Source organism: Stenella coeruleoalba, assembly GCF_951394435.1.
Source record: "Stenella coeruleoalba genome assembly, chromosome: 3".
Classification (NCBI taxonomy): Eukaryota; Metazoa; Chordata; class Mammalia; order Artiodactyla; family Delphinidae; genus Stenella; species Stenella coeruleoalba.
In genome coordinates, this window is record NC_137148.1 from 163,428,471 (window position 1) to 163,449,775 (window position 21,305).

General features: G+C 49.7%; 1 protein-coding gene across 10 annotated transcripts in view; it reads left to right on the top strand.

The window, feature by feature from the left end:
* GATAD2A (GATA zinc finger domain containing 2A) overlaps positions 1-21,305 on the top strand; it is a 100,798-nt gene that overhangs the window by 61,619 nt on the left and 17,874 nt on the right. The gene's annotated exons all lie outside the window — the stretch shown is intronic.

Below are 21,305 nucleotides of genomic sequence, written 5' to 3' on the forward strand. Positions count from 1 at the left end.
CCTACAGGAAGCAGCTTTCGGTGGCTTATCATGGAGATGGCTGTGGGCTCCAGCCCTGGCACCTCCCCCACCGTCCTGGCCAAGGGACCTCCCTCTTGGGGCCCTGGGGCCCAGACATCTGTAGCATGGGGTGTGGGTCTCACAGGATGGGGGAGTGGTAGCCTCTGTTGGCTCCCCTGCTTGACAGCAGGCCTTCACTAAACTTGTACCTGCTGTCTAGCTCTGTGCTTCTGGTTTATAGGAAAACTTTTTCATTTGGTCCAGCTTCCCTGCTTTTCAGATCTGGGGCATGGGAGGCCAGGGATGATGCTACACCCTGCTTGGGTCACTTGGCCAGGGGCAGAGTCGGGAGCACAGCCCTCTCACGTGCGTCACCACTCCTCCTAGGCCGTGCATCAGGGAGGAGGGGCCCCTGTGTTCGGGACTCCTGTGATGTGCTCTTTCGGTTTCTCCTTCATTGATACTGATTGCTTCAAGAGTAACTTTCCCAATCCTCAGCTTTTAAGGAAAAAGCTTGAAAGAAATAAGACTCAGTGTACCACCCCATGTCTTCACTAAGAAACCCTCTTTTCTCCCTGTAAAGAGAATTGCAGGCCTAGCTCCAGCTCCTGCTTTACCCCTCCCTTCACACCCTGATGTCCCATGAGCCAGCAGCCGGTGGCCATGGCCTCCTGAGAAGCCCCGCGGCCCCTCTGTGTGTGGCCCCTCTGTGGTTCATCCCTTGTCTCCCTCAGTGCCTCCTCTGCAGACTCCCTTCCATGTCTGTTTGCCCGGGGTGGGATGAGGGGCAGTAAGTGCAGATCTGGAGAACCTGGTGCTCTTTGCCTCCTTGTGTTGACTGACCCCGCAGAGGGACCCCAACCTGCAGTCTTTGCATTAAATTCATTTGGGCCCCACATTGTTGGCGTCCTAAGGACTTCAGAGATTGTCTGACTCAGTATTTCTCAGCTTTAAAAATTCTTACGCCTTGAGATAAATGGGAAAATCTAACCCCCTCCTACTGGGGAAGCGTATTAGTCTGGGGTGGTGTGCTTTGTGTTCTTGCTACCCAGAAAGGCCTTTTTTATCTGGCTCTGCTTTCTGCAGTCCCTGTTCTAAAACCAGAGGCCTCTTTTAAAGTTCTAGAAATAAAATTTTAAGTTTGGGTCTGCTTTCCCTTCCCTTTCCTTTCAGAATGTCACAGGTGGGTGAAGAGAAGGAGGAGCCCACACTTGCAGAGATTTACTGGGTCCCTCTTGTGTTCCTGGGCTCCTGGTCTACATTTTTTCCTGTAATCACCATGCTCCCCTGTAGGGCAGGCCAGTGAATTGTGAGGGAGAGGTTAAGTGTTGAAGGAGCATAAAAGAATGTAAGAGAGCAAGAGACAGAGACTAACCCAGGCACACAGAGCAGGGGTCCTCCTGTGGGACTAGGGAGACCCCAGGGCATTCTTGAAGCAGTGTGAGATTGTGGAAGGAGCCCGGCTTTGGCAGAGTGGGGCTCAGATCACACTCTCTGACTGACCTTGGGCAGATGATACTGGCCCGTGCTACTTCATTTGTAAAATGGATGATAATCTGTGCTCTGCATCTCTGGGTGACAGATGCGTGCCCAGAATTGACCCTGGTGCATGGCATGTGGTGAGGGAAATAAGTGCTGGTAACAACTACCCTTCAGTCTTAAAGCTTCACTTAAAATACGACATCACATATAGAGCTAGTGTCTCCTTGAGTGCTCACATAGAGTGTTCTGTCTAGTTTGTTGAAGTATAGTTGTGAATTTTGACAGAATAATAGGATCAAGTCCAGCCCAGAGCCATTCTAAAACTGTAATCTTTTTTGGAGTGAGTGGCCATGGTTTCTGTGTTAGAAGCAGGCAGTCTTTGGATCCTCATTGAGAGTGTCTGGCTCATCCCTTGGGAACCTCCATATAGAGAATTTTATTTAATTGAGTTATAGCATACATAATGAAAAGTACGCATGTGCCACTTGGTACATTTCACAAACTGAGCACATCCTTGTAGCTCAAATCAAGAAATAGAACGTTACTAGCGCCCTCATGCCCACTTGTCACTACCCTCCGAGTAACCACTTTCTTGACTTCAAACAGCACAGGTTAGTTTTTCCTGTTTTTGAACTTTAAGTAATTGGAATTATGTAGTCTGTACCCTTTGCTTGCTTTCATTCAACATAATGTTTGTGAAATTTACTTATGTTGTTGAATGTAGGAATAGTTACTCTTTTCATTGCTGTATAGTATTTTTCTAGAATTTGTTTGGCTCTTTTTAAAAACTGCTTCTTTCTTTCATGCTGTGCTATTCTTATGACCCAGTTTAGGCATATTGAAGGCTAGAGAGGGGTTTCTGGTGGCTTCTAGCAGAGAGAATTTCCTTTTTCTTTAAGGAAGTGCTGGTGAATTAAAATCACCAAGATACAACTTTTCTTTTCTTTTTTTTTTTAAATGACATTGGGGAGATTTAGAGCATGAGGATATCGATAAAATGGTAGGATCAGTTCTCTCCTTCTCTGCAGTTCCCCTCTTCATCTCTCTTCGGCATTTTTTTCTGACTTAGTCTCCCAATGTGTGTGTGTTTTATTTTCAAAATAAATCAGGGCTGGAGGGCAGCTTCCAGCAGTGATTGAATGAGGAGAAATTGTCAAATCCTTTCCCCAAAAAAACAACTATGAAGCAGCACAGAATTGACCCCCCAAAATCAGCCATTTCAACACTCTGGAAATTGACCAGAAGCACACAACAATCTGCGAAGTGTTTGTGCTTAAGAAACTGCTGAACTCTGGGTAAAAATGGTGAGAATATGTGGCACTTGACCTGGGGCTCCTCTCATGCCCTCTCCCCAGCTCTCTTGGTAGGGAAGTTCTGCCTAGCCAGTGCAGGCTGTAAGGACCAACAGCTTCTCTGCAGGGGTGAGAAGGGGCTCACTCAATTTAGAGTGGTGGGCAGCAGCCCTGCCCATGGCCTTGTTGGTTAAAGTGACAGTTTTGGAGATGGGTAAGTGGGGAGGGACAGTGGCTGTGTTAGCCCAAGGTTGCAGACATGTTTGGGGGCAAGACAGAAAAACAATTTGAAGAAAGAATGGCCAAACATGTATTTGAGCAGAAGCTTATCCAAGAAGCTTAACAAACCTCAAGTAGCATAAATACAAAGAGATCTATACCTAGACACATCAGAGTCAAACTGTTACAAGCCAGAGAAAAAGGGAAAATCTTGAAAGTAGCAAGAGAAAAACAACTCATCACATACAGGGGAAGCATTAATATAATTAACAGCTGACTTCTCACCTGAGACATTCAAATGGAAACCAAAAGGGAACTGAATGGCATTCAAAGTACTCAAAGAAGAAAATTGTCAACCCAGAATTCTCAGTGCATCAGAACTCTCCTTCAGAAACGAAAGCAAAAAGAGATTTTCAGATAAACAAAGACTGAGAGGATTTGTTGCTGGCAGACCTGCTGGTTCTTCAGGCTGAAAGGAAGTGACATGTTGGTAACGTACATTCACAGGAAGAAATAAAGAGCACTGGAAATGGTAAATATGTGGGCTAATAGAAAAGACATTTTTTTCTCATTTCTTCTTAGTTAAAAGACATAACATCATATGAAGCATTAGCCATAACACTGGATAGAATTGACAAAAACAACCATAGCTCTTTGGCAGTTGACCAAAGGCATACAACAATCTGTTGTATTTATAACATATATAGACACGTGATATACGGGTCAACAACAGTACAAAACAGGAATGAAATGGAGCTGTATTGGAGTAAAGTTTCTATATTTTACCGGGATCAGGTTAGTGTTAATCTGAAGCAGACTGTATTGTTAATAAAATGCATATTGTAATCCCTAGAGCAACTATTAAGAAAATAACTTTAAAATATAGTTTAAAAAAATCAACAGAAGAATTGTGGTACATTAAATATTTAACACAAAAGAAAGCAGTCAATGAGGAACAGAAGAACAAAAAAGAAGGAAGACATGTAGAAAACAAACAGCTAAAGGATAAATGTAAATCCAACCAGATCAATAATTGCATTTAATGTGAGTAGTCTAAACACCCCAATCAAAAGGCAGAGATTGTCAGAGCAGATTAAAAAGGCAAGATCCAGCCTAATTTTATATATATATATATATATATATATGTGTGTGTGTGTGTGTATATATATATGTGTGTATATATATATATATATTTTTTTTTTTTTTTTTTTCCTTTTTTGCGGTACGCAGACCTCTCACTGTTGTGGTCTCTCCCGTTGCGGAGCACAGGCTCCGGACGCGCAGGCTCAGCGGCCATGACTCACGGGCGTAGCCACTCCGCGGCATGTGGGATCTTCCCGGACCGGGACACGAACCCGTGTCTCCTGCATTGGTAGGTGGACTCTCAACCATTGCGCCACCAGGGAAGCCCCCCTAATTATATATTGTCTATAAGAGACAACCATTAGATCCTTAGGTAAAAGGATGAGGAAAGATATACCATAAGTAACCATAAGAAAACTAGAATGACTGTATTAATATCAGATAAAATTGACTTTAAGACAAAAAAATATTCCTAGAGCCAAAGAGGGACATTTTTTAACAGTACATGGGAAGATATACCAGTAACAAATGTATATGTACCTAACAACAGAATCCCAAAATATCTGAGGCATAAACTGATAGGATTGCTAAGAGAAATAGACAGTTCATAAATTATAGAGATTTCAGGGGCTTCCCTGGTGGCGCAGTGGTTGAGAGTCCGCCTGCCGACGCAGGGGTCACGGGTTTGTGTCCCGGTCCGGGAAGATCCCACATGCCGCGGAGCGGCTGGGCCTGTGAGCCATGGCCGCTTAGCCTGCACGTCCGGAGCCTGTGCTCCACAATGGGAGAGGCCACAACAGTGAGAGGCCCGCGTACCGCAAAAAAAAAAAAAGAAAAAAGAGATTTCAGTACTCCTCTCTTAACAATTGGTAGAGCAACTAAACAGAAAATCGGCAAGATTCTAGAAGACTCGAAGAGCACTGTTGATCTGTTTGGCTAAAGGGCATCTATAGAATACATCTCATGTGCACATGAAACATTTTCCAGAGTGGACCATATGCTAGGCCATAAAACAAGTCTCAGGGGTAGCTGTAATAAAAAAAGACAGACAAAGGACTTCCCTGGTGGTCCAGTGGTTTAGACTCCACGCTTCCACTGCAGAGGGCATGGGTTTGATCCCTGGTCAGGGAACCAAGATCCCGCATGCTGTACAGCGTGGCCAAATAAATAAATAAAAGCTCTTTAAAAAAAAATAAGAAAGGATGATAACAAGTGTTGGCGAGGACGTGGAGAGACTGGAACCCTGATACATTGCTGGTGGCAATGTAAAATGGCATAAACGGTTTGTCAGTTTCTTAGAAAGTTAGACATGAACTTACCACATGACCCAAGAGTCTGTCCAAGGAAGGTACCTGAGAGAAATGAAAGCGTGTCCACACAAAGACAGGTACATGGGTGTCCGTAGCAGCATGATTCACAACAGGCAGAAAGGTGGAAACAATCCAGAAGGCCACGGATAAACAAAATGTGCTATATCCATGCAGTGGATTACTAATCAGCAATTTTAAAGAAGCGAGTTACCAATTTGTGCTGCAACATGGATGAAGCTCAGACTCACCATGCCGAGGGGGAGACACCAGACCCAGAGACTATGTATTGTATAATTTCATCTACAGGGAGTGTCCAAAAAAGCAAACTTACAGAGACAGACAGCATTCAGATGGTGGTCTGAGGCAGGGGTTGGGGGTGGGTGAGGGCAGTGATTAACTGTTCACAGGCACAAGGGAACGTTTTGGGGTGATGGAAGTGTTCTAAAATTGGATTGTAGGGATGGTTGCACAACTCTAAATTTACTAAAAAATCACTGAATTATACTCTTAAAATGGATGAATTTTGTGGTATGTAAATTATACCTCAATATGGATGTTAAAAAATATAAATGAGGTTAAAATAGTTTGGTTTCCGTTCTGGCATCCGTCAGTGTGCTCAGGGAAAAACAAAACCCCGCAGAGCTGGAGGTTGATCCTGTTGGTCTTGTGAGGCCAACCCAAAGCTCATGAGCATGTGCTGCCCTCCCTCTACCCCAAGTCTGGACTGCTGGATGAGGTCTGGAGCTGGGACAGGCAGAGGAAGCTGTTTTGGGTTCTCTGTTTTGTTTCTGAGATAAATAGATTCCACTCCTGCACTTTCCTATAGAGGAGACTCTCTTTCTGTCACAAATTGTTGATCTTCAAAAATAGTCTAGGCCACACACAGGTGAAAAGAGCTTTGTTTTTCCCCTCTTGGGTAGAGGAACATTTAACTGAGTAAAACATGAGCCTGTTCTCCAGAGGTTCTGCACCTGAAAGGTTAGGGCTGGGTCCCTTGGTTGCCCTGGGCCTGTGTGGGGTGGGAACTTCATGATTAGCCACCCCCATACTTCACTGAAAATGTTTTTTTGTGTGCCTTTTTCTGAGGCGCCAACTCTCCCCGGATTGTCTGTGGCAGGTACCATGCTCGTCCCTGGGGGCAGAAATGATGGGACAGGATCTGACTTAGCTGTTTTTCAGGGTACTGGATCTTGAAAGAATATGCAGAGGTGTTGGGGAGCCTCGACTTTAGGGGTGTGGCTCGCCTAGGGATGGAAGTCACTGGATGCCTAAGCAGTCCATCTCTATTTCCTCATTTTACCTGGGAGGAAACAAGGCTGGGCTCCCAGGGTCTCACAGGCAGGGCAGGGGCAGACTTGGAGCCCCATTTCTGCTGCTCGACAGCCAGCCATGTGGGTCTTGTATGGATGTGTGGGGCAGGTGTCATGGTGACTGTGTCTGCCTGGCTTCCATTGGTGTGCGTGGTCTTCAGGCAGCTGTCTGACACCTCTTCCTTCCCTGCTTTGCATCGTGTGTCTCTTTTGCTGTGGCACAGGGCTTTACTTGGACCAATGGTCTGCCCCATGGTGTGGGTGGGAAGGACTCTGATGTGTGTTCTTATCCCTACCGAGTGACCTGTGGCCTATTGGGAGCTGGCAGTAGCACCTGAGCCATTAGAGCTGTTCTTGGCTTTAGTTTTTCTGGATTTCTGCCTTCTTGCAAGGTTTAACAGACTGTAAAATGCACCAGAAGTACACTCTCTGTTTACCAAGGCTGCAAAAGCAGGGCACCTTTGTTGAAGCCGGTATCCTTGATGACAGAATCACTGCCCCATCTTTCTTTTTGGAGTTTGGTAGTGGAGGGCGACACTCTGTATAGAAGTTAGGATTCTCAATGGTAGATCATTTGCTCTTAAGACAGGGCTTGGCCACCCACAGTGGTGAGTGTGGTGTGTGGGGCATGTCATCCACACCCATGTTAATGCCCGAGTCCTCTTCCAAAGTGAAAATGAACCTGAAAGTAACATGATAGTGCTTCCGCCTGTCATCTGTAATGTTGGATTGTGTGGATGGCCTTGTTTTGTTCTGTTCTGTGTAGAAATGGAGTCCACAGGAAAAGGTATGTGCATCACTTAACGTTTCCAAGATGACTCCGTAAGTTATAGAGTCCTTGTTTGGGTGGACATGCTTTACAAGCGGCCTTTGGGAGAAGAAGGATACAGTAAACCCGGGGTTGCATTGCCCTGCCAGGAAGTACTGCTGGTGCCTGCTGTGTATGCCTCTCCTGCTGCGGTTTTCACACATGTATCCACCTGTGTACAGAACCTTATCACCCCAGAAAGTGCCCTGGAGCCATCCATACATTTCCTGCCCTCCCTGACTGGGTGTATTCTCCCACTCTCCACCAATCTTGCCTCTTCTCAAACTTCCTAGAAATGGAATCATAGAGTATGTGCTTGGTGGGGTCTGGCTTCTCTCACTCCACGTGATTAGGATTCATCTCTGTTGTGTGTATCAGCATTTTGCTGAGGGACTCCCGCGTGGATATGCATAGTCGTCCACTCGCCTGTCCACCGATACTGGGCAGTCTCCAGTTTGGGGTGCTGTGATCATTCCCGTAGAAGTCTTTCGCGTGGACATCGATCATCATTTCTCTTGCTAAATACCTAGGGGTCAAATTGCTGGGGTCACAGGGTAGGTGGGTATTGAGCTGTTTTAAAGAAACTGCCATGCCTTTCCCCAAAAATGTCTGGGTGGTTTTACTCTCACAGGCGTGGAGGTCCAGCTAACTTAATCCTCACTTGGTGTTGTCAGGCTTTACAGTTTTAGCCATGGAGTCTTCAGAGAGGTCTGAGTCCAGGTCCTGGCCTGCTTGTGTGACCATCAGCCCTCTCCCTTCCATGACAGAGGGTGAGGCCAGCGATGGTTGCTGCGCCAGCTTCCCGCGTGGGTGTGGGTGGGGGTCCTCCACGGCAGACGCGAGCCCCCCTCCTACCCTGTTCTCCCCACCATGCTCCACTGCAGCTGTGCCTGACCCACCGGCCAGCTGTCTGCTGGAATGTGCGTCCTTGAGTGATTCAGGGGAATGTTACACAGCTGTGGGCGTGATGGCTCTGGAAAGGGCTCTGGTTCTCTCACAGCCTGAGTGAGTGTGATTGTGGCCCTCACCCTGGCTCCTCCTACAGTCGCCAGCGATTGACAGCCCCCCCCCCCCCCCCGCCACAGTGTGAGAGCTTCGGAAGTCACGCAGCCAGGAGCCTGTTCCTTCTGTGTGACGATTATTTCCCTCAGTGTGTGTGGGGGGGGGGCTTTGGCACTCTGTGGGAGGCTCTTGGGGAGCCCAGCCCCTCCCCAGCACCTGTTGTGGGCTGGCCTTTCACTTGCTAGTTCCCTGTCTGCGGCTGGGCGGCTTCCAGGAGGGGCCAAGCAGCCTTGGGGAGCAGCTCCATCAGTTCCAACTAGAAATCCATAGCCTGCTTGCATTTCAGCACGTAAGAGCTGAACTGAGAGGTACGTTCCTTCAGAAATCGGTTCCTCGTTCTGGATTCCCCTGCCTCAGCTGCCACCTCTCCAAACCTCTGTGACTTCTTTCCATCTCCTCATTCGCTGCCTCTCCCCTTCCCTTGGGGCTCCTCATCCCGGTTCTCCTCTGTCCACCTGTCTTTATTCTGGGCCGTTATCTTATCCCAGGTTTGTAATAATTGTACTTTGAGGGGTTCACCTGTACTTCTGAAAATCATTAGATTATTTTTGGATGGCAGAGTGACAGACTCTGGGTGCCCTGTTTCTAACTCTTAGAGTGACCTAGTTCACATGGGGCATATTGTGAGCCAGCCTGGTGACAGGTAAGGAGCTCCACAGTTTTGCCACTTCCCCGTTGCCTTTACGGCGCCCTCCTCTGGCCTTGGAGGGGATGGTTTCTCACTGGATAGTGCCAGCCTTCTGGGGATATTACTGTGTGGCTGCCCTGACAGGAACCAGCAAGCCACCGTCTACAGTCATCAGGATAGTAGCTGTAAGCACTTGTTTGTTTAACAGTCAGGAACTCTTCTCTTCACACATGTGTGAGTTAAGCAGATTGGCAGATTAAGCAGATCATTTCCTTATTTTGAAATTATTCAGTATAATTCTGCAGTTGCAGTTTCTGATATCCTCTTATGGCATGTATTCCTGCTGGTGCTTTGCCACATGCTGACAGGCAATGCCCTCACTGCTGTAGTGGGTTTAAACATTCTACCTATGGTGGTACATGAGGGAGGGTCTCTGGCCAGCCCTCTGCCATGGAGGCTCTGCTTTTATATACATTGCTTTTTATCTTACAGTCAGTTTCTCTGACATGAGGAGAGCAGGTGTACCGGAACCATAACCAACCCTGGGGGTGGGGATGGCGAGTGTGCTGGCCTGAGGGATCCCATCCTGTCCCTCATGGCCACCTAACCTGGTGGAGAAGAAGGATGAAGGGAGCTCTGTTTGTAGAACATGTAGAAGCAGGAGTGAATACCCAGCACTTCCCACACATACCGTGTGTCACCCCAGGTGGGGCAAGCAGGATTTATACCAGGAGAGGAGTATTTTCTCAGTTAGCAGAGTGTGCCCTGGAGGAAAAAGAGAGCTGGCCTGATTGCAAGAGATTTCTGGATTTTTTCCTCAAGAAGATGAGCACTCGAATTGTAATTTGTGAGCCTGAAAGGGAGCGGGGGATAGCAGGTGGTTAAAAAAAATGTGGGGTCTGACGGCTCAATTTCACTCACACCCCTGTGTAGCCCAGGACAGTTCACCCCACCCTTGGAGCCCACCATCTCCTCTGAAGTGAGGCATAGTCCAGTAAGGTTTGTCACAGCACTGATGGAAAGGAGACTTGGGACTCACAGGTGTCCAAGAATGAGGGAGAGGGGAGCTGAGTTCCCTGTGGCTGATCCAGCTCTGTGGATGGGCCCGCCCGGGGGAGGCGGGGAGTGCGAAGGAGGTGGGGAGCGTCTGATGGGTGGAGAGATGGGAGACATACCAGACGTTACTGTGTGTCCCCTTCCTTGGATCCCAAGCCATAAGAGTGCTTATTTTTAGAGCTTAAATCTTAAAAATAGTTGTGATGTAATCACATTGAAAAGCTTCAGGTCTTAGGGGGCACTGAAATCTGGTGACATGCAGAGTTCCTTAAAGCAGGCCCTTGATAGCTTTCAAAAGCAGCTTTAACACAACAGTGCTTTAAAGAGAACAACCAATCCAGGCACGTGTGGTATCTGTGGGCACTGTGGGAAAGAGCAGTCCGGGTGGCATGTCCTGGGAAGCTCACGGCCCAGAAATAGGGGTGCTCGGGCATCCAGCTAGCTCCCTGGAGCCATTGTGTTTGCCTGGAGTCAGGGCCTGAGAAGACCCATGGCGGTGGGAGCAGAGCCGGATGTCAGGCTGGGAAATGCAGCCCATGGACCACCCTCTGGAGCAGGGAGAGTTGATGCTCTGGATGTGGGTGGAGCTTGGAAGTTTGCTGGATGCCTGCATGTGAGAACAGAGGTAGACATGCTGGATGAGGGAGGAGATGCCTTTGCCTGCAGTGCGGCATAAGGGGGGAGTGGGGCGTGAGATGCAGGATAGTTTCCTGGCGTTGGGTGCCTGGGGTGCCTGACCTGCCTCTACGGGAAGTCTGTGCTTGGCCTGCCCATCTGCATATGCAGGGTGTCCAAGCTGCCCTGGGCAGTGGCAAGTTCTCTGTGAACTGGGTAACTGTGGGGCCTGTACAGTTGCCGCTTTTTAAGGCCACAGGAACAGGGTTACCAAATTTTGTTGTCTTATAATTGAATAGGTTTTATAGGGAAATTACAGCGTGTATGTGTGGTGAGTCCTATTAAATTTTTAGTACGTCTTGCTTTTCAAAACACAACTTTGGCAGCATGAAAAAACCACGTGGATTGTGGTATGTCAGGAGGACTGCACTTGGGAACCTCTGCTCAGACTGGCATCTGTGATGGGGACAGGAAACCCTTTGCCGAAAGCACTGGTGTAGCCCCTTTTCCATCTCTGGACCCCAGAGAACCTTTGGTCGTGTGGAAAATATGTTGACATTTACTGTGTTAGAAAATCTGAAAATAACTTATTTATTTAAAGATGACGATAATAAACCCACTACATGTTAGCATAAAGAACATTGCTTATAAAAAAAATAACTGTTTTGCAGATCTCTTTAATAAGTAGACAGCTGGATTCTCATATCTGCTTCTTCATCCAGTCTCTTGTGATAAGTTTTTAGGGATGAAGCATGTGAAGAAAATCCAGCCTGACACAGAGAAGCAGTTTGAGCAGGGAGGAGTATTTGGTTAGTCTTGGATAATTGTGTGTTTCTTCCTTTAATACGACACCAAAACACAGAGTGGCCATTCCTAACGGTTAGTTGCACTATAGACTCTGAAACCTCGATTATCAGTGAAGTTTTTGTACTCAGTTACATTAAAATCTGTCAGTCTCTCTTGCACCTTGAACAGAACAATTTTTTTTAAGTATCATTTTAACTTTATTTATTTATTTTAATTAATTAATTTATCTTTGGCTGCATTGGGTCTTCATTGCTGCACGCGGGCTTTCTCTAGTTGCGGCGAGCAGGGGCTACTCTTTGTTGAGGTGCGCGGGCTTCTCACTGCGGTGGCTTCTCGTTGTGGAGCACGGGCTCTAGGTGTGCGGGTTTCAGTAGTTGTGGCACACGGGCTCAGTAGTTGGCTGGCGGGCTCTAGAGCTCAGGCCCAGTGGTTGTGGCGGGCTTAGTTACTCCGTGGCTGTGGGATCTTCCCGGACCAGGGCTCGACCCCGTGTCCCTTGCATTGGCAGGCAGACTCTTAACCACTGCGCCACCAGGGAAGTCCCTGAACAGAAGAATTTAAAAAAAAATTTTAGGATTGTTTTAGATTTACAGAAAGTTTGCGAAGATCGTTCCTGCACACCCTTTCCCAGTCTCCCTCATTGTTAACAGATTACTGTGGAACATTTGTCACGAGTAATTACTATTAACCAAAGTCTATATTGTCTATTCAGATTTCCTGTTTTTTTACATACCTTTTCTGTTCCAGGATCCCACATGACATTTTGTCATTATGTCTCTAGGCTTCTCTGGGCTGAGACAGTTTCTCAGACTTTCTTGGTTTTGACAACCTTGACGGTTTGGAGTTAGGTGTTCTGTAGAATGGCCCTCAGTTGGAATTGTCTGGTGTTTTTCTCATGGTTGGACTGGGTTTTGGAGAGGAGGACCTCAGAGGGGAAGTGCCCTTCTCATCACACGTGTGTCCAGGGCACGTGCCATCAGTGTGACTTGTCACACCTTGATCACCTGGGTGTATGTCAGGTGTCTTCACTGTAAAGTTACTTTCCTTCTCCCTTTCCGTGCTGTGCCCTTTGGAAGGAAGTCAGCTCACACCTAAGGAAAGGGATGCGGAGTCATGCTCCACCTTGAGAGTGGAGCGTCTACACAAATTATTTTGGGTTCTTCTGCCTAGATTTGTTTTTTCTCTCCCTGAATGATCTTTTACTCATGTTTGAGTTTGTAATACCATCGAACATTAGAAAATATTAGTTTACTGAGTTACAGAGATCTTTCAAATACTGATATATTTCATTTTACAGTATCGCGGAATCAGATTAGTTAATTATCCGATCTGTTGGGAAGCTCTTGGGCTCACAAATTTTCCAAAATTCTACATTTTGCTTGTTGGAAGCTCAGACATTATCATTAGTGACATATTATCGGTTGTTTTCCTTGAAGTGAACAGGCTTTGCTTTGACCATTTTGGGGAAAGTGTGTGCCAGACACCCAAGTCTGAATAACCACAGCATGTCTGTCCGACCTTCCTTCAAGCATCATGAACGCTCAAACGTGTGATTTTTTTCCTGCATATCTGTTCTGCTTCTGTATGCAACAGGAGTGCTTTATCTTGTCACAGAATATTAAAAAGACATGTTCTCAAATGCTTGAGTTTTAATAAAATCAATAGCTTGTACTTCATGCAGGGTGTTGCCTACAGCGTGATGACACCGTGAGTCTTGGCACAGTTTGGTGCAGCTCTCCTGACTTGGTGAAAAAGGCAAATGTCATCTTGATGTTACAGCAGCCTGGCAGAGCCCCTGAAGGGGTCCTGAGGACCACTCTGGGAGGACCGCAGGCAGGCTGTCCACAGTGGGCACAAGCAAGGATGCCTGGCACGACTCTGAGCTCACATCTCAGGCAGGACAGTGGTTAATGGCCTGATGGGGTCAGACAGTGAGAGGAAGAGAAGCCCTCAGCCTGGGATCTTGTCCCTAGAGACCTCGGATTGCAGGGAAGGTGGCCAGATGAATCAATTCAGAGCTAAATTATAGCAGAAAAGGTGATGGGGGCTGCCCTGAGTGTGCACATTACTATGTTCTGCAAGGATGGGGAAGAGAGGTGGGGTCATCATCCGTTGACTAGATGCACTTTCTGTGCCCTTTACCATTCACAGCATCCTCTCATGGTCAGTGACATCCCATTCTGCAGATGAAGAAACTGAAGCTCTTTGAGGTTTGGTGACTGGGCCAGGTCCCAGGAGCCACTGACGAGTGCCCAGCCCCCCAGAGTCCTCATGGCTGACCTGGGCGGAGTCTCACAGCTGCTTTGCTTAGAGCAGCTGGGGCAGGTCAGGTGGGGTGGGTGGGGGACACCTGAGCCGTGCTGGGAGGACATCCCCTGGGATTTGCCAGGGCGTGGAGGGGCAGGACCCAGCAGTTTGAAACACAGATATTTAAGAGGGGGCAAGAAAGTTCCAGGCAAATAGAGCACTTTGTATTTATCACAAGAGTTTGTGGTCATTGCAAGCTGGAAAACAGTGTTTGTTTCTCGAGTGAGATTTCATCTGCACACAGCTGACTTGCTGTGAGTCGGTGAGGAAGCTGGCATCCCAGGAGGTGTGTTTGGGTTCATCTGGTGTAGGGAGTCCCTCCGTGCTGCAGCGTGCTCCTGAGTTTCTCCCTGGAGGAACGTTGGCCTGGCATGCGGGTATGGTGACAGAGCAAAGAGGCGATGCTAGTGATAGTGCTGTGACCAGCAGAGGGGTCCCACACTCCTTTTACCTTAATTCCCCAGGCCCAGGCCCTTTGGAAACCTGGATTCCCGAGTGCTGAAGCCCCACGCAGCTTCCTCAAGCAGGTAGCGGTCCATGTGTAGTAAGAGTTGTTTCCCAGTCAAGTCCAAGGACCACATCCATGTCCTCGCACTGTCATCTCTTTATCACCTCAGAGACTTGGCATGCAGATGCTGGTGGCTATCCAGCATCCTTCAAGTATAAATAAAAATATTTTCCCCTTTTTAACCTAGTCCAAAAATGGTATTTGATAACCTGAGTTAGAGGCCTCAGTTGACAGTTATGTGAGACCTACCCTTTCCTGCCCTGCATCTCCTTTTTGGGATACCATTTAGCCCCCTTCAGGCTATGGGTGCCCAGCTGGTCTGACTGGGACAGGAGGCCCAGGTCCCAGTGCACTGTGGAGTACACCTGGCAGACCTTGGCGTGCCAGAGTTGACCAGGCCTGCCAGAGGTCCATAGGAGGCTGGGCCTGCTGTGGGCCCAGGTTATCCTCAGGCCATGGGTGTGTGACCTCAGGAAATCACTCTCTTAAGACTCTTTCCGCACCTGTGGATGTGGGTGATGTGGGTGACAGTTGAGCAGTTGAGACGATCACATGGAAGCATGCATCTTGGTGGTTGGCACAGGGATGACCATCAAAAAGGGTCAGCAAATGTCCTGGGTGATTTTCCCAAATCTGACATAAGTCAGCATTTCAGTTCTGACTATGTGGTCATTTCTAATAAGTGCCCCTTTCCAAATTTCTGAGCAGAGAGCGTGCTGAATCGGATTTAACCTTCCTGGTGGTGACCTGACTGGAACATGTTGCCTGCTGGCAGGGTCATGCTGCAGTGACCTCCTTGGGTGGGTGCTGGCCCTGCAGGCTGTCCCATTGCCATTTGATGTCAGGGTCTTTTTGTGGGGCCACTGCCAGTTGCTGGCCCAGGGAACACTCCCTTCTGCCCATTCTTGGCATGTTTCTCCATCGACTCTGCATGCCCCCAAAACTGGCCCCTATCCCTGCTTCCAGTCCCAGTGAGGTCCTCTGGGTCTCCCTAGCCAGGCTGTGTGACTTCTGGGGGCTCCTGTGTTCCTAGAAGGATCCCCAGCAGGACAGGCTGGATGCCTCCTGGCCTTGCTGATGGCACAGTGCTCTTCCACTGCAGCTGCCTCTGCCCTGGGACTGCCCGCCTCTGTGCTGGGGGCCCTGGTTGGGGGATGGGCTCTCGGGACCAGACCCTGGTCACACTTGCTCTCTTCCTTTCTTCCGAGATGTTCGGCTGTTGCCATGGCAGGGTGGGCCATAATGGAGTCCCAGAGAGATAGCCGGACCTGGAGTCTCCAGGAAGAATTATGGCTGGGTTTCAAAAATCCTGTCCCAGCTGCTCACCTCCATGGCCTCTGTGGCCTAGAAGCAAAATGTATTCTGACTTCCTGGCCCCCACAAAGCAGGCTCTGGGCTTTTGTCTTGACATCCCAGCCAACAGGGTGTCAAGTTACAGTGCTGGGAGAAGTGGTAATGGATGCCAAGAAGGGAGTCGAGGGGGAATTGGGGGAATTGCGCAGGGGAGCCCAGGGAGCCGAGGGAGCTGAGGGGCTGGGGCTGGCGGGAAGCAGGTGGGCTCTGGGGGGCGCGGCAGGGACCAGGCACCCGTCAGTGCCTACCAACCCCAAGGGCAAGCAAGTGTTCGGCTTTGGGGCGCACCTGTGTCTGCATGCAGCGGTTCCCTTTCTAATCACATCGGGTGTGTCTGAGTGGATGGGGCCCCTTGGGAAAGGAGGGTGGGGTGTCATGGGGTCCCAGTGAGCAGCTCCCATGCCCAAACGGCTGTGAAAGATCCCAGTGGTGTGTGTCTGCGGAGATGCCCAATATGCAACTGGGAACTGCCAGTGAAATGTTACCAGGTAGTAGGACTAACCTGGGAACTGGTGATAAATGTCGTATTTTTCTCTCTTTAGGACGTTTCTAGAAGTATTTCTGGAATGGGAGTGCTCATTGGATTAAGTACATGGAATTGCTTTCCAGCGTTGACTCAGACACCACTCCCGGTAGTGCCTGAAGCCGCTGGTAGTGGCTCCCAGACCTGAGGATGGCCCCCTCCTCTCCTGTGGGACCTTCTGTATATACACCCCCTTTTCTTTGTTGGGCAGCTCTGTGCTCCTGCTGGGCAGTCCTAGAGCTATGCTCCAATCCCTTCCCAAGTCTGCATCTGCCCCGGGCAGCCTCTGTGTGCAGAGAAGTACTGCTGGTCCTTTTGGGGGGATTTGAGGTTCAGCAGGGATGGTTACTTGAGTACACCTTTTCTTTCCCACCTTCTCTCTCCCAGGGTACTGTAGCGTCTAGAGTAGGTGGCCTTGTTGAGTCTGAGGGAGGTCATGGCATTATAGTGGCGTAGGCCAGCTCGCTGGGGGCAGAGCTGGGCTGCCGGCCCCATTAGTTTAGTGGTTTAAAGTAACTGTATTGGTGTAGCATCATCTGTCAGGTCTGCTGGTTCCAGCTGGGTGCAGCTTCTTGGGTTCTCATCTTTGTAGTCCCACGTCAGCTGGATTGGGTGTCCCCAGTGGCTTGGTTACTCATGTGGGATGGCTGGGCCCATCTCTGTGTCTGTGTCTGTGACCCTCTTTGCAAGCAGCTAGTTTGGCATCCTACTCTGGGGTGGTCTCTCAGAGCAAATGTTCCAAGGGCCCAAGCACAAGCTTTTTTTTTAATTATTATTTTTTAATTAATTAGTTTTTATTTATTTATTTATATTTGGCTGTGTTGGGTCTTTGTTGCTGCGTGCGGGCTTTCTCTAGCTGCGGTGAGCAGGGGGGCTACTCTTCGTTGTGGTGAGCAGGCTTCTCATTGCAGTGGCTTCTCTTGTTGCGGAGCACAGGCTCTAGGTGTGCGGGCTCAGCAGTTGTGGCTCGCGGGCTCTAGAGCGCAGGCTCAGTAGTTGCGGCGCACGGGCTTAGTTGCTCCGCGGCATGCAGGACCTTCCCGGACCAGGGCCTGAACCTGTGTCCCCTGCACTGGCAGGCGGATTCTTAACCACTGTGCCACCAGGGGAAGTCACAAGCACAAGCTTTTGAGGCTGTGACCTTGCTTCAAAAGCTTGCATCGTTGCTTCCTCTATGTTCCTCACTCCTGGCCTCAGAGAGTGAGCCACAGAACTAACCCAGATCCTGGGGATAGGACCAGACACGAGGACGTGAGCATGGGGAGGCATGGATCACTTGGAATGAGCTACCTCCACGGTGCTCTTCAGGACTGAATGGATGGCCTCGTAAGGGTGTAGTGCGGTGGTCCTGTGTACAGGGTTTTGTCAACCAGGTGTATTAGGACTCCTCCTTAACATCCACCAGAGTCCTGGACTCATAGGTTAGGAGTTGGACTTCCAGGGCCTAGTGCTTGACAAGACATAATGACACAGAATTCAGAAATCCTTTTTTTTTTTTTTTTTTTGCGGCACGCGGGCCTCTCACTGCCGTGGCCTCTTCCCACCGCAGAGCACAGGCTCTGGATGCGCAGGCTCAGCGGCCATGGCTCACGGGCCCAGCTGCTCCGCGGCATGTGGGATCCTCCCGGACCGGGGCACAAACCCGTGTTCCCCGCATTGGCAGGCAGACTCTCAACCACTGCGCCACCAGGGAAGCCCCAGAAATCCTTTTAAGTGAGTTTGCACATCCTTTACCAGTGCAGCATCTGTGTGCGTGTGGAAAGAGCTGCTCACATGTGCGAGGTGATCGGTCAGTCTACAGGCATTGCAGATTCCTTGTGAACTCATAGGCCCCATCCTGGAACCAGGTGCAGGGAAGAGGAGGAGGTAGGTGCACACCAGCTGTGTCATCTGAGCACCCACAGAGCAGGCCCAATCTCTGTCTTCACCGGGTTTGAGAATATTCACGTGTTACCCAATTGACTGCTGTGTGCCGAGTTGACCTTCACAACAAGCAGCCCCTTACTGCCTCAGGAGAGGTTGGGGCCTGAACTGCCCTGATGGCCTCCTACGGCATCCGAGCCTCCTTGGCACTGAGGTCTCACCTCACGCAGTAAACCCCACCCAGTGGGGCAGGAATTACTGTCCCCATCCTTGTAGGGGGCACAGAGGGGGAAGTGTCCTACCCTGGGCTTCTCACTTGAAAGAGGCAGAACCAAGTGAGAGGTTTTGTAAGGGTGTGACTCTCCCCCTCCCCTCAGTGTGTGTAGGCTTGGTGCACAGTGCCTGCTCTGGGAGGAAGCCCTGTGGCCTGTCCACCACCCAGCATGGCACTAGGAGGAGGGTCCTGTCCCTCTGGCTCTGGGGAGGTGGGAAGCCCTTTGCTTGTCGGGCCACCTTAGGAGCATCCTGGCCCTCACCGGGAGCTGTAGGGCCCCAGCATTGTGGAGATGGCTCCAGGTGGGACCATGGCTCCCTGGCTGCTATGCCTGTGGTGACCTCTGGCCCCAGCCCTGGGTGGGGGAACCCGCCTATCAAATGCGCAATGACAGCATTACCCTGGGAGGCTGTGGGAGGGTGAACTGAGCCAGCGCAGGGCTGCCATAATGGCACCTTGTAGGAGGGCAAGGCACTTTCTTGGATAGTTTGCTGAGGTGAGGGTGAGTGAGCTGGTCTCTGTCAGGGGAGTGCCTCTGCTCAGGCTTGTGGTGCCCTTGAGTGGAAGCTCCCAGAGTTTTGCCCTAAGCTCCCTGCCTCGAAGATGGACAGTTAGAGGCAGGGCGAAGAAGGCTGCCCCAGACATGCACGCTGTTGCGGGGGCGGGTCCCGTGAGCACAGTGGGGTAGTGCTGACCACGGTCCCAGGGCGGGGCTTGGCCAGCCGGGGCCTTTTCTGAGGGCACAGGTGGTTTGAAGCGCATCTTGAAGTGTGAGTTGGGCCTCACAAGGGAGATGAGAAATATGACGGAGGAACATTCCTTGGAGGGGATGGTGGTGAAGGTGGGAGGAGCTCACGACAGGACGTACATGTGAGCAGCAACTTGGAGTTCAGGGGCTGAGGGCTGGAGAGGCTGTGGGCCTGGGAGGGCCGAATGGGCTCTAGAGGGAGGAATGCCCTGGGGGAGGGTCTGGTGGGGCCAAGACTAATGTTTGCTGAAACTGGCGTTGGGTCTGGAAAAGCCTCTCCCCCGCACCTGCCATACCCAGCAAACAGCAACCACCTGCCCCTCCCTGCCCAGCCAGGCCCAAAAGATGAGGGGAAGAGGGAGGGTTCTATCAGGGAGTAGTTGGCCACCAGCGCTGCTGTCTTCCCTGGGTTAGCCCTGAGGAGCAGTTTGTTGTCCCCAGGCCTCATTTGGCCCACCCTCGTCCCCGGCTTCCCTAGTGTGTGCAGGCATCTTAGGGATCTTATAAAAGTGCAGGCTTTGATCAAGCAGGTCTGGGGTAGTAACGTGCCTTGGTGAAGCTGCTCTGCTGCTCAGTGGGCTGAGGCAGGTGGTGGTCCACTCCCATCTGCCCCTCCCCCTCCTGGTTTTGTGTCTGCCCATCCTGGTCGACCCTAAGGATGGAACTGCTTTTATCCAGGGGTTTCTCCCCACTACCTGACAAAGCACCTGCTTCTTAGGTTGGCTTTCAGCAAATTGGAGTGAGTGAGTGAGTAAATGAATGAGTGTGGATCAAGTGTGCCTTCCCCAGACATCAGGCAGGCCCATATTGAGAACAGCAAAGGTCAGAGCTGCATTCCCTTGAGACTGCTTCCCCTGGCACAGGCCAGTGAGACACTAAATATTAACCTCACACTGACTGCTAATTGGTTAGCAGCTGGGATGGTAGTCTGGTGCTGTGAATGGAGGGATCTTGTCATGAGTTAAGTTTATAATCCCTGCCTTCCCTTTAGGAAACTTGGTGAAAGTTCTGGGCAGGTAACAGAACTCTGTTTAGCCACGGCCGGTATACAGGGGAGGAGGTAGTGAGACCATTTTTGCTAACAGCCTAGCCTGCTTCCAGGGATTTTTGTCGGTCATGTAAAATCTCTTCTGATCATAATTTTTTTTAATTTGACTGAGCCAGGTCTCAGTTGCAGCATGTGGGATCTTTAGTTGCAGCATGTGGGATCTAGTTCCCTAACCAGGGATTGAACCTGGCCCCCCTGCATTGGTAGCGTGGAGTCTTAGCCACTGGACCACCAGGGAAGTCCCCGGATCATAATATTTTATATAAGGGTTCCCAAGATGGGCAGGATAGGCTTAATGAATTTGCCCTGAAATCATATAGCTTCTAAATAAACTTGGTGCCCAGGCAGCTGCCCTGAATTGAGGCAGTACACCTGGCCACTACAACTGTTCCCCTGGCATGTTCGGCTAGATTTCCTCTGCTTTGTTCTCCTGGCCTAAATGGTTTTATAATTTAAAATACGTTTTAAAAAAAGAATGCCCACAATAATTTTGAGCCTTTGTCAAATGCGTGTTCTTTTCCCTGAATTAAAAGAACCCTCTGGGAAAGTAATGAGAGCCTTGAAGCACCTTTGCTTTAAAATTGAACTTAGGAAAGTTTTTCATCTTGGAAACTAGCGGGGCTGGTGACCCTTCTGTGTTTGGAAGAGGTGACTCAGGTCCCTGTAACAATCGAACGGGCCGGCACCACACAGGAAATGCCTGCAGCCCGGCAGCCCCAGGGTGAGCTGGCGCCTCCATTTCCTGACAGCACCTGAACCCTACCTCACTTCTCAAAATGAAGGCTGCGTGTCACAAACTGGTTAGAACTGGCTGTTGCCATGGTTTTCACGTTGGAAGGCACAGTTAAAGGGTCACATGACCAAAGAGGGAAATGCCTTTGTCACATGACTTTTTGGTGGCCTGATTAGCATACAGGAAGTTCACTCCCTGCTGGCTGCTGGGATGCTGAGTGATCATTGATGGGAGGTGATGTCATCTCTTGGACGAGTTATTGATTAGTCTCAGTCC